This window comes from Canis aureus, chromosome 22 (assembly GCF_053574225.1).
Source record: "Canis aureus isolate CA01 chromosome 22, VMU_Caureus_v.1.0, whole genome shotgun sequence".
Classification (NCBI taxonomy): Eukaryota; Metazoa; Chordata; class Mammalia; order Carnivora; family Canidae; genus Canis; species Canis aureus.
The window spans coordinates 51325473-51336724 of record NC_135632.1 but is presented as its reverse complement, the minus strand read 5'-3'; the positions used below and the strand labels follow the sequence as shown (position 1 = coordinate 51336724).

Sequence of the window (11252 nt, the reverse complement as noted above, 5' to 3'; positions counted from 1 at the left end):
CCCCGGGACGCGCCGAGCACGTGGGCGGGGCCCAGGCTCCGGGATCCGCGGGCTGGCGGCCTGTGGGCGGAGGCCGTGGTGGCGCCGGCCCCGAGCTGGAGCTGCGAAGGTTCTTCGGTCGCCCTCCGGCTCCCGGGAAACGGAATTCCCTCCGCGGAGGGGCGGAGGGGACTGCAGGGTAAGGGCGGGCCGGGGGCGCGCGGGGCTGGCGGGGTACGCTGCGGGAGAGGGCTCGGGTGCGGCGGGTCGGGGCCGCGGGGTGCGGAGCCTTCCACCTGCCGGCTCCTCCGTCTCCAGCAGCGGGGCCCGCAGGCGCCTCAGGGTCGTTCCTGCCGTCCCGTCCGGGCTCCTGCAGTCGTCCCGGACCCGACTGTGCCGACCCGTGAGTGTCCTGGAGGCGGTGGGGGGCCGCAGGGACCCTGCTGACCTGCTGCTGCGCTCCTCCCCTCGGCTTGGCCGACCCGTTCCCAGCGCGGAGCCGGTTGCACGAGGTCCGGGAGGGAAAGGACGGGCGGCCCAGTGAGGGAGCCCGGGTAGCGGACAAGACAAGACCGTGTCCTCTGACAGGGCAGCACATGCAGGGACAGTAAGCTCTGGGATTGCTGTGCGACCAGGAGAGCGCACGGGGCGCTCGAGGTGGGCGCCAGCAGTGCTCCAGGGAGGGGCCCTGAGTGGACACAGCTGGACGCTGGGCTCCACGCCCTTCAGGAGAAAGCCCTGAAGAGTCGAGAGAGTAAAAGGGAAGGGAGAGATGAGCAGGGGGCCCTTGCGGGAAAGGTAGTTTATCTTAAGTCCAGCTAGGAGCCATAGAATGGTTTTAAAGGCTGGAAGAGGGGATCCCTGGGTGGCGCAGCGGTTTGGCGCCTGCCTTTGGCCCAGGGCGTGATCCTGGAGACCCGGGATCGAATCCCACGTCGGGCTCCCTGCATGGAGCCTGCTTCTCCCTCTGCCTGTCTCTGCCTCTCTCTCTGTGTGACTATCATAAATAAATAAATAAAATTAAAAAAATAAAAAGGCTGGAAGAAAACCTGGATTGTTTTTGTAGATCATGACGGGCACAGCCCCCCATATCCCGGGCATCCACTCAAAAGGGGTAAGTCACCCAGAAGTTCAGGGTAGCTCCAGTTGTCCTTCCAGACACATTCCAGGATCATGCATACCAAGCCCCACATCTTCCATCCTTCAGGATCCTGTGTAGGTCCTAGCCCATAGCCCCTCAGTGAGGGAATCTGAAACTTTAGGTTCCTTCGGACGGGTGAATAGCAACTGTGATTACAAGGGCTTTCTGACCCACTGCAAGAGCCATGATGGATGGGGGATGAGGGTTTGTCCTGGGGAGGTTGTTCTGTTGACCCTACCAATACATGAACAAGGTTGGGGGCGGGGAGCATAGTAGTATAAATCCAGGAATTGTTTTCTGTCCCACTCCCCCTGCCCTCATAAGCATCAGTTGTCTAATATGATGTCTCTCCCTTGTGGAACCTCACATGAAAAACCAGAGGGGGACAGCCATGTAAAGAGATCTGCAAGAGCTTCCCCGCCCACTCTGTCTTGTGAAAAGGAAACAACTGGTGGTGTTAACTGGGCTGACTCATGTATGTATCCTTTCTTCCCTCCCCCCCCCCCCCCCGGAGAAAGAGATAAAAGCCCATTTAAACCTACCAGGAGAGTAAGTAGTGGTTTGTTAATGTTTAATTTTGGATAGGTTTTTAGCATATGTGGTGGTCATTTTGCATATATGGCTCTTTTGTGTACTTAACTGAAAACCTTGAAGAAACTGGCCAACAGATTAGCCACTGATCCAAATCAGATAGAGCTTATGTTCCAAGAGCCACCTACCTTCCCCAGCTCCTAGAAAGCTAGCTGGGAGCAAGGCTTACCAAGCCAAACCTCTGTTGACCTTTGTGCCCCAGCCTACTCCCTATTCCCTGCCTGATAGCCTTGTTCTAGACTCTCTCTCTTTAAAGGACAAAAATCAAACTGAATAACAATTCAGGTCCTGAGTGGACCTCTAGGGAGGACCTGATCGACATATTTAGACTGTGGTGTTAGTGGTGCCCATGGAAATGCGATTTGCCCCTTCGTAAATTATCTTATAGTCTTAGTAGGTGAAACTGGCCTTTAGGTTTGGGCCTCCAGGTCATGGAGCCAGGTTGTTCCTGACTCTGTGCTCCCTAAATGTTATTTTCTGTTTGGACTGTTTATGTTATGCTGAGCTTGTTGGTCTATAACTGTAACGATTATAGGCATGTAACTTCATGTATTTTTTTGGTTGTCTGAAGTAGTCTTAACATTAATAGAGAAAGTGAAGTGATGGAGCACATTTGATGTGGAGACAGAAGCCAGAAAGTCTTGTCTGTACCTTACCACATGCCAGCTGTGTGATTACAGACAAGTCTGTTTTCAAATATTCCTGGGCCTTGGCACTGTTGTATGATAATAAGTTGTTGCCTGTTGTGTGGTATAAGTGCCAGCCTTGTAAGCCTCTGCTAACAGGATATAGCTTATGTAAAGGATAATTTTTTTAGTTTAATAAAAAGCAACCTTTGCCTCAAAATTTGGTATATCACCTGTTAATCTGATCATGTAGGTCATGGTTCTTAAACTAACATTGAACAAGACAAAAGTTGATTATGTAAAAGGGTCTTAACAACTGTGCTGCACTGGCCCACTGGTTGCAAGGAACAGGAAAGCAAGCAAAAAAAAAGAAAGAAAAAAAGAAGGGTCTTAACATCTTACACTGTCAGAATTGTAAGAAACATCTTACGCTGTCAGAGTTGTAAGATGTTAGTATTACTTTTGTGTTCTCATTGTTCATCCTTAGAAATAGCTGCTTTCAAACATTGTCTATAAATACCTTTTTGTTTAATGATCTCTTAGCGATGGAAAACTCTGGGATACAGTAACCTAATGAAAGGAGGCCTATGAGAGGACTAGTTCTAGAGTGAGTGCTAGATGCCTAGGATTGAGCATTCCCCAGGTTACATCTCAGACTCTGCTCGTTCCTGGGTCTTCTCTCTGTCCTTGATTTCTTCACTCCTGACCTTAGCTAATACCCCTTCGTGCCCAATTTCCCAGGTCCCAACCCCAAACCTGCTATCTCACAAGGGTCAGCTCCATTTCTGACCAAATGTCCTGCTGTCATTTCAAACTTAACATGCTGAAAACCTGGTCATTATTGTCTCCTGCCCAAATTGCCCCTTCCCAAATGCCTACTTCTGTTGGTGGCCATCATCTGGATCCTGAAGCATTGTTGATGGTTCCATCTTTCCCCGACTACAAGTGAGTTGCTAAGCCATCAGCTAGCCTCCTTTAACAGCAACTGTTGACTGGATGGCTGCTGGGCTCTGGCCTTGTGTTGGGGTTGGAAGACCCAGGATGATGGAGCTGGCCCCTGCTAAACTAACTAGAGGGAAGGCTCAAATAAATAACTCCACATACTGCTTACTCAGGGAGTAGAAGTTTGTAGAGCACCAAAGAACCCAGGAGAGAAGCCTTTAGTTGCCAGGGTTCAGAGTGGCAGTAAGTATCTTGGGTAGATTTTATAGCGGTATGAAGAAAGAACCAGCAGAACACGATCTTTAAAAAAATATATATATATATTTAAAGCAGAAGGAATCTCAGTAAAGCATGATCTGTTGCTGTTGTCAAGAGAGTGAGACAGGACTGAAACTTTGAAACCTTTGATGTGATGAGCGGGCTCAGTCCTTCTCCTTCTCCCCCAACACTGCCTTTAGTCCTGTGCCCACAGAACTTATTTATGTTACCTACCTGGCCTCAGAGCCATTAAAGAATTTTTTTCTTGTGATAAAATATACATAACATAAAAATTACCATTTCAAATATACAGTTCAGTGGCATTCATTATATTCACATTGTCATACCATCACACTCCTCCATCTCCAGAACTTTTTCAGATCTTCCAAAACTGAATCTCTGCGCTCATTAAACTCTTCATTCTTCATTAATGCTCTTCATTCCGTGTCTTACCCCAACCCCTGGAACTACTATTCTCTCTGTCACTGTGGATTTGACTACCCTAGGTAATTCATATAAGGTGAATATTTATTGAGTTGTGACTGGCTTATTTCATTTAGCATAGTATCTTCAGGTTCATCCATGTTGTAGCATGTGTCAGTTTCCTTCCTTTTTAAGACTAAAAATCCATTGTGTGTGTACACCACATTTTCTTTATTCATTATCTATCAATGGACTTTTGGGCTATTTCTGTCTCTTGGCTATTATGAATAATGTGGCAGTGAACCTGGGTATGCAAGTATCTCTTCAAGACCCTGCTTTCAATTCTTTTTCTGATATATACCCAGAAATGAGACTGTTGGATCAATATGGTGATTCTATTTTTAGTTTTTGAGGAACCTCCATACTATTCTACAACTGTTTTATAATCCCACAGAGGTTCTAATTTCTCCACATCCAACACTTGTTATTTTTGTTGTTGTTGTTTTTTTTAATATAGTGGCTATCCTAATGGGTGTGAGATGATACGTCATTGTGGTTTTGCACATTTTTTTAAAAGATTTTATTTATCCATGAGAGATGCAGAGAGAGAGGCAAAGACATAGGCAGAGGGAGGAGCAGGTTCCCTATAGGGAGCTTGATGCTGGGACTCTGGGATTCACACCCTGAGCCGAAGGCAGAAACTCAACCACTGAGCCACCCAGGTGTCTTGTGGTTTTACACATCTAATGATGAGTGCTGTTGAGCATCTTTTTATATTGCTTCTTGTCCATTTGTATATTTTTAAAGAGGTGTGTATCCAGATGCTTTGCTCACTTATGAATTAGGTTGTTTGGTTTCTTTTGTTTGTTGAGTTTAAGTTCTCTGTATTCCAGATATTAATCCCTGATCAGATAAGATTTGCAAATATGTCCTCCCATCCTGTGTTGCCTTTTTTCTTTCTGTGGTTCGTGTCCATTGATGTATAAAGTTTTTAATTTTTTTGTCCCATTTTTCTGTTTTCACTTTTCTTGTCCTGTTCTTGCTTCTGGTACTCATCCAAAAAATCATTGCCAAATTTAATGTCACAAAGCTTTTCTACTGTATTTTCTTCTAGGAGTTTTATAGTTTCAGGTTTTTTTAGTTAGGTTTTTGATCCATTTTGGATTGATTTGGGGTTAATTTCTGTATATGGTGTAAGATAAGGATTCAACTTCAGTCTTTTGTAAATGGATATCCAGTTTTCCCAGGAGTATTTGTTAAAGAGACTGCCCTTTCCCTCATGAACAGTCTTGGTACTCTTGTCAAAGATCATTTTACCATGTACGTGAAGCTTTATTTCTGGGCTCTCTGTTCTGTTCCATTGGTCTTTGTGTCTGTATACCAGTACCACAAGTTGTAGCTTTATAATATGTTTTGAACTCAGGAAGTATAAGGCCTCTAACTTTGTTCTTTTTCAAGATTAATTTGTAACTTGTGGTCCCTTGAGATTCCTTATGAATTTTAGGTTGTTTTTTTGTTTTTTTTTTTCCCTGTCTCTGCAAATAAAAAAAAAGGTTGTTTGGATTTTGATAGGAATTGCATTGAATCTGGGGACCACTATAGAAGTATTGCTGCCTTTATCAGTATTAAATTTTCCAGTCCATGAACAGATGATATCTTTCCATTTATCTGACACTTAATTTTCTCTCAGCTATGTTTTGTAGTGTTCAGGGTATAAATCTTTCACCTCCTTGGTTAACTCTATTCTTACATATTTTATTCTTTTTGATGTAATTGTAAATAGAATTGTTTTCTTAATTTCTTTTTCAAATTGTTGATTATAATGGATAGAAACGACTGATTTTTGTGTGTCGATATTGTATCCTGTAACCTTATTGAATTTATTTGTGCTAACAGTTATTTTCCTTTCCAATGGAATCTGTAGGGTTTTCTGCATGGAAGATCATGTGATCAATGAATGGATAAGTTTACTTCTTCCTTCCCAGTTTGGATGCCTTTTATTTCTTTTCTTTCCTAATTGGTCTCCCTAGAACTTCCAAAACTGTGTTGAATGGAAGTGTTGGAAACAGACATCCTTCTTGTTCCTGATTTTAAAGTAAAAGTTTTCAGTCTTTCCATTGAGTATGATGTTAGCTATTGGATTTGCATATATGGCCTTTATTATGTTGAGGTAGTTTCCTTCTATCCTGTTTGTTGTTTTCATAATGAAAACGTATTGGATTTGGGATCCCTGGGTGGCGCAGCGGTTTGGTGCCTGCCTTTGGCCCAGGGCGTGATCCTGGAGACCCGGGATCGAGTCCCACATCGGGCTCCCTGCATGGAGCCTGCTTCTCCCTCTGCCTGTGTCTCTGCCTCTCTCTCTCTCTGCGACTATCATAAATAAATAAATAAATAAATAAATAAATAAAATAAAAGGTATTGGATTTTATTAAATGTTTTTCCTGCATCAACTGAAATGATCATATGGATTTTCCCCCTGTATTCTGGCATTTTTTTAAGATTTTATTATTTTTTTTAACTTATTTTCTTTAGAGAGAGAGTGTGTGTGTGTGTGTGTGAGCAGGGGGAGGAGCAGAGGGAGAGGGACAGGCAGACTCCATGCTAAGTGCAGAGTCTGATGCAGGGTGGGATTTCATGACCCCAAGATCATGATCTGAGCTGAAATCAAGAGTTGGGATGCTTAATCTACTGAGCCACCCAGGTGTCTCCTTTATTATGTTAATGTGATATATTTGCTTTGATGGGTTTTCAAATCTTGAACCATCCTTGCATTCCAGGAATAAACCCCACTTGGGCCCTTTGCTATTGAATTCAATTTGCTGCTATTTGTCAAGGATAAATTACTTTTCATCTTGCATCACTATTCATAAGGAATAATGGTCTGTATTTTCATTCATTCATTTATTTATTTATTTATTTATTTATTTATTTATTTATTGTATTTTCTTTTAGTGTCTTTGTCTGGCTTTGGTTTTAGGGTAATGCTGACCTCATAGAATGAGTTAAGAAGTGGTCCTTTCTTTTCATTTTTTGGGAAGATTTTGGAATTCTTCAAATGTTTGGTAAAATCAGTAGTGACCAACAAATCAGTATTCATTTGGTCGGGCTTTTCTTTGTTGGGAGATTTTTGATTACTGATTTAGCCTCCTTACTAGTTATAGATCTTTAGATTTTTTTTTTATTTCTTCATAATTCCTCTTCGTAGGTTGTGTGTTTCTAGGAATTTGTTGATTTCATCTAGGTTATCCAGTTTATTGGTTTACAACTGTTATAATACTCTCATAACCATTTTCATTCTATAAAATCAGTAGTAATGTTCCGTCTTTTCATTTCTGATTTTAGTTAAATTTGAATCGTCTCTCTTTATTTCGTAGTGTAGGTAAATGTTTCAGTTATGGTGATCTTTTCAAAGAAACAACTCTTAGTTTCATGGACTTTTCTCTATTGTTTTTCTATCTTCTATTTATCCTGCTTTAATTTTTATTGTTTCCTTTCTTCTAGCTTTGTGTTTAATTTGTTCTTTTTCGGGATGTCTGAGTGGCTCAGTTAAGCATCCAACTTTTGAACTCCACTCAGGTCTTGATCTCAGGGTTGTGAGTTCAAGCCCCATTTTGGGCTCCATGCTGGGCATGGAGCCTACTTTAAAAAAAATAAGTAAATAAAAATTTAACATTTTTTAGCATAAATAAATCATTTGTTCTTTTTCTAGTTCCTTAAGGTGCACAGTTAGGTTGTTGGTTTGAAATTTCTTTTTTTTTTTTTTAAGATTTTATTTATTTATTCATGAGAGACACACAGAGAGAGGCAGATACATAGGCAGAGAGAGAAGCAGGCTCCATGCAGGGTGCCCCTTGTGGGACTCAGTCCCGGGACTCCAGGATCACACCCTGTGCCGAAGGCAGACGCTCAACCCCTGAGCCACCCAGGCATCCTGAAATTTCTATTTTAATGTAATCATTTACAGGTATAATATTCCCTATTGGTATTGCTTTCACTGCATTCCATAAGTTTTGATATGTTGTATTTTCATTTTCACTTGTCACAAGATATTTTCTGATTTCCCTTTTGATTTCTTTTATGACCGATTGGTTGTTAAAGAGTGTGGTTTTTAGTTTCCATATGTTTGGGAATTTTCCAGCTTTCCTTCTCTTGTTGACTTCTAGTTTTATTCCATCGTGGTCAGAAAATACACTTTGATTGTGATCTTTTAAAACATATTGAGACATAGTGTGTTGCCTGTTATGTCATCTATCCTGAAGGATGTTCCATGTGCATTTGAGAGGATCGTGTATTCTGCTGTTGTTGGGTGGTCAGTATGTGCCTGTCAGGCCCTCTTGGTCTTTATACTGTTCAAGTCTCTTATTGCCTTATTCATTTCTGTCTGATTTTTCTATCCTTTATTGAAAGCAGGATATTGAGTTCTCCTACTTTTATTGCACAACTGTCTATTTCTCCTTTCAGTACTGTTTGCTTCATATATTTAGGACCTCTGGTGTATATGTTTATAGTTATATTTTACTGGTAACAACCCTTTTATCATTATACAGTGTCTTTATTTTTTGTGATAGTTTTTGACATAGGCTCTGTTTTGTGTGATGTTAGTATAACCATTCTGCTCTCTTTTGGTTACTCTTTTCATGGAATCTTTTTTCATTCTTTTACTATAAGTCTCTATGGGCCCTTAGATCTCAGGTCTCTTGTAGAGGCATATGGTTGGATCTTGTTTTTTAATCCATTCAGCTACTCTCTGTATCCTGGTTGGGGAGTTTCATCCTTTTACATTTAAGTATTAACAAGAAAAGACTACTTTTGCCATTTTATTTTGTGTATGTCTTAGCCCTTTTTCCTCTCCACGGAAATCTTTAGTAAAAGGCGAAAGATTTATTTATTTTTATTTTTATTTTTTTTAAGGCGAAAGATTTACACTATGTGTCTTAGCCCTTTTTGTCCTTCATTTCCTCCATTATTGCCTTCCTTTGTATTTGTTTTTTTTCGTAGGGATAGTATTGATTCCCTTCTCATTTCCTTTTGTATATATTTCTAAGTTTTTTCTTTGTGGTTACAACAGATGTTACCTATAATATCCTTTTTTTTATATATTTTTTTAAATTTTTTTATTTATGATAGTCACACACAGAGAGAGAGAGAGAGAGGCAGAGACACAGGCAGAGGGAGAAGCAGGCTCCATGCACTGGGAGCTTGATGTGGGACCCGATCCCGGCTCTCCAGGATCGCGCCCTGGGCCAAAGGCAGGCACTAAACCACTGCACCACCCAGGGATCCCCTATAATATCCTAAAATTATTACAGTCTATTCTAAATATTATCCCAGCTTAACTCAAATTGCATATGATAACTGTTCCTATATATCTGTATGGTCTCCCTAATTTATGTTTTTGATGTCACAGCATTTGTCTTTTAAATCTCGAAGAAAATAAAAAGTGGAGTTACAAACCAAATGTATAGTAGTACTGGTTCTTGTATTTGTTCATGTATTTAACTTTACTGGAGATCTTTATGTTTTCTCATGGCTTTCAGTTACTGTCCTGCATCTTTTCATTTCAGCCTTTACCATTTGTTATAGGGCAGGTCTCTTGGTAATGAACACCCTCAGCTTTTATTTATCTGGGAATGCCTTAATTTCACCTTCATTTTTGAAGGACAGATTTATTGAATACAAAATTCTCAGATGACAGATTTTTTTTTTTCTTTCAGCAATTTGAATATATAATTCCACTGCTTTCTGGTCTCCAAAATTTCTGCTGAGAAATAAGTTGGTAATCTTATTAAAGATCCTTTGTACATTTCTCTAGCTGCTTTCAAGATTCTCTCCTCCCCCCAGCCCCCCCCCCCCTCCGGCTTTCACCAATTTGATTATAATGTTTCTCAGCATGAGTCTCTGGGTTTACCTTTTTTGGAGTTCAACCATTATTTCTGTTTCTCTTCTCTTCTGAGACTCCTATAATGTGCCTGTTGGTCCCTTATGGTGTGGCATAAATCCCTTGGGCTCTGTTCGCTTATGTCTTTTACTCCCTGCACAAGCAGGGGGAGCAACAAGTAGAGGGAGAGGGAGAAGCAAGCTCTGTGCTGAGCAGGAGCCTGATGTGGGGCTTAATCCTAGGACCCTGAGATCATGACCTGAGCCGAAGACAGACACTTAACCAACTGAGCCACCCAGATGCCCCTGACTCAGTAATTTTAATGACATATTCAAGTTCACTCATTCTTCTGCACAGATTTGCTGTTAAACTCCTCTCATGAATTTTTCAATACAGTTACTGTACTTTTAAGCCCCACAATTTGTTTGGTTCCTTTTTACAATTTTAATGTCTTCATTGATATTCTTATTTTGTTGTCCTATATCATTTCCTAATTTCTTTCAATTTTGTGTTTTCTTTAGCTCTTTCAGCATACATAAGACATTTGTTTTAAGTCTTCATCTGGTACATCCAATGCCTGTGTTTTTTCCAGGACAGTTTCTGCCACCTTTTCTTCCCTTTGAATGGGCCATCTTTTTCTGTTTCTTTATATGCCTGGTGATCCTCTTTGTCATTGAAAAATTGAGCATTTGAGAAAACAGCCACCTCTCCCAGTATTTGCAGACTTAGCGGGGTATATCTGAGCCTTGGAGTCAGCCCAAGGCAAAGGCTTAAGATCTTCTCAGGATTTTTCCTGAACATGTGTTGTATGGGCCTATGTGTGTTAGCTTCAATTCCCTCCGTATATTATGGCTGCTTTTATTATTTTAAAGATTTTATTTATTTGACAGAGAGCATGAGCAGGAGGGAGGAGCAAGGGGGGGAGAGAAGCAGACTCCCTGCTGACCAGGGAGCCCGATGCAGAACTTGATCCCAGGACCTCAGGATCATGACCTGAGCTGAAGGCAGATGCTTAACCCACTGAGCCACCCAGGTACCCAGTAGCTGCTTTCAAATGCCTTAATTTTTCCAGCGGTTTCAGTCATGCTCCTTCTGTTGTTTCTTCCCTCACACACACCCCCAGCCTTTTCCCCAAGCATGTGTGGGTCTGTGGTCACACTCTATCACAAGAAAGTCTGCCTTCCATAGTTTTCCCCCATCTGAGCTCTGAGTTCTAAGTAAAGCAAAATAGACCTCTTTCAGGCAGCCCCAAGACAGGTTAGGATGTTGCCCTGTTCCCTTCAGTTTGATGGAAGGAGATGGACACTGGGCTGCTGCTGCCATTAGACCGTACTGTGTAGGGAGGAGTGTGGCAAGGGTAGATGAACACCACAGAACTTCCTACCATTCTGAATGTGACTTCTTGGTTAGGTAT

At 41.6% G+C, this 11252-nt stretch overlaps 1 protein-coding gene across 7 annotated transcripts in view; it reads left to right on the top strand.

The window, feature by feature from the left end:
• Window positions 1–11252, top strand: part of ENTPD6 (ectonucleoside triphosphate diphosphohydrolase 6) — a 45758-nt gene continuing 34506 nt past the window's right edge. For 4 of the 7 annotated variants that reach the window (XR_013361683.1, XM_077866042.1, XM_077866041.1 and 1 more), the window contains exon 1: window positions 42–178. The gene's annotated coding sequence lies outside the window, so the exon portion shown is untranslated. Of the gene's footprint in view, window positions 179–11252 lie in introns of all 7 variants that reach the window. The other 3 variants (XM_077866045.1, XM_077866044.1, XM_077866043.1) reach the window with 2 other exon arrangements.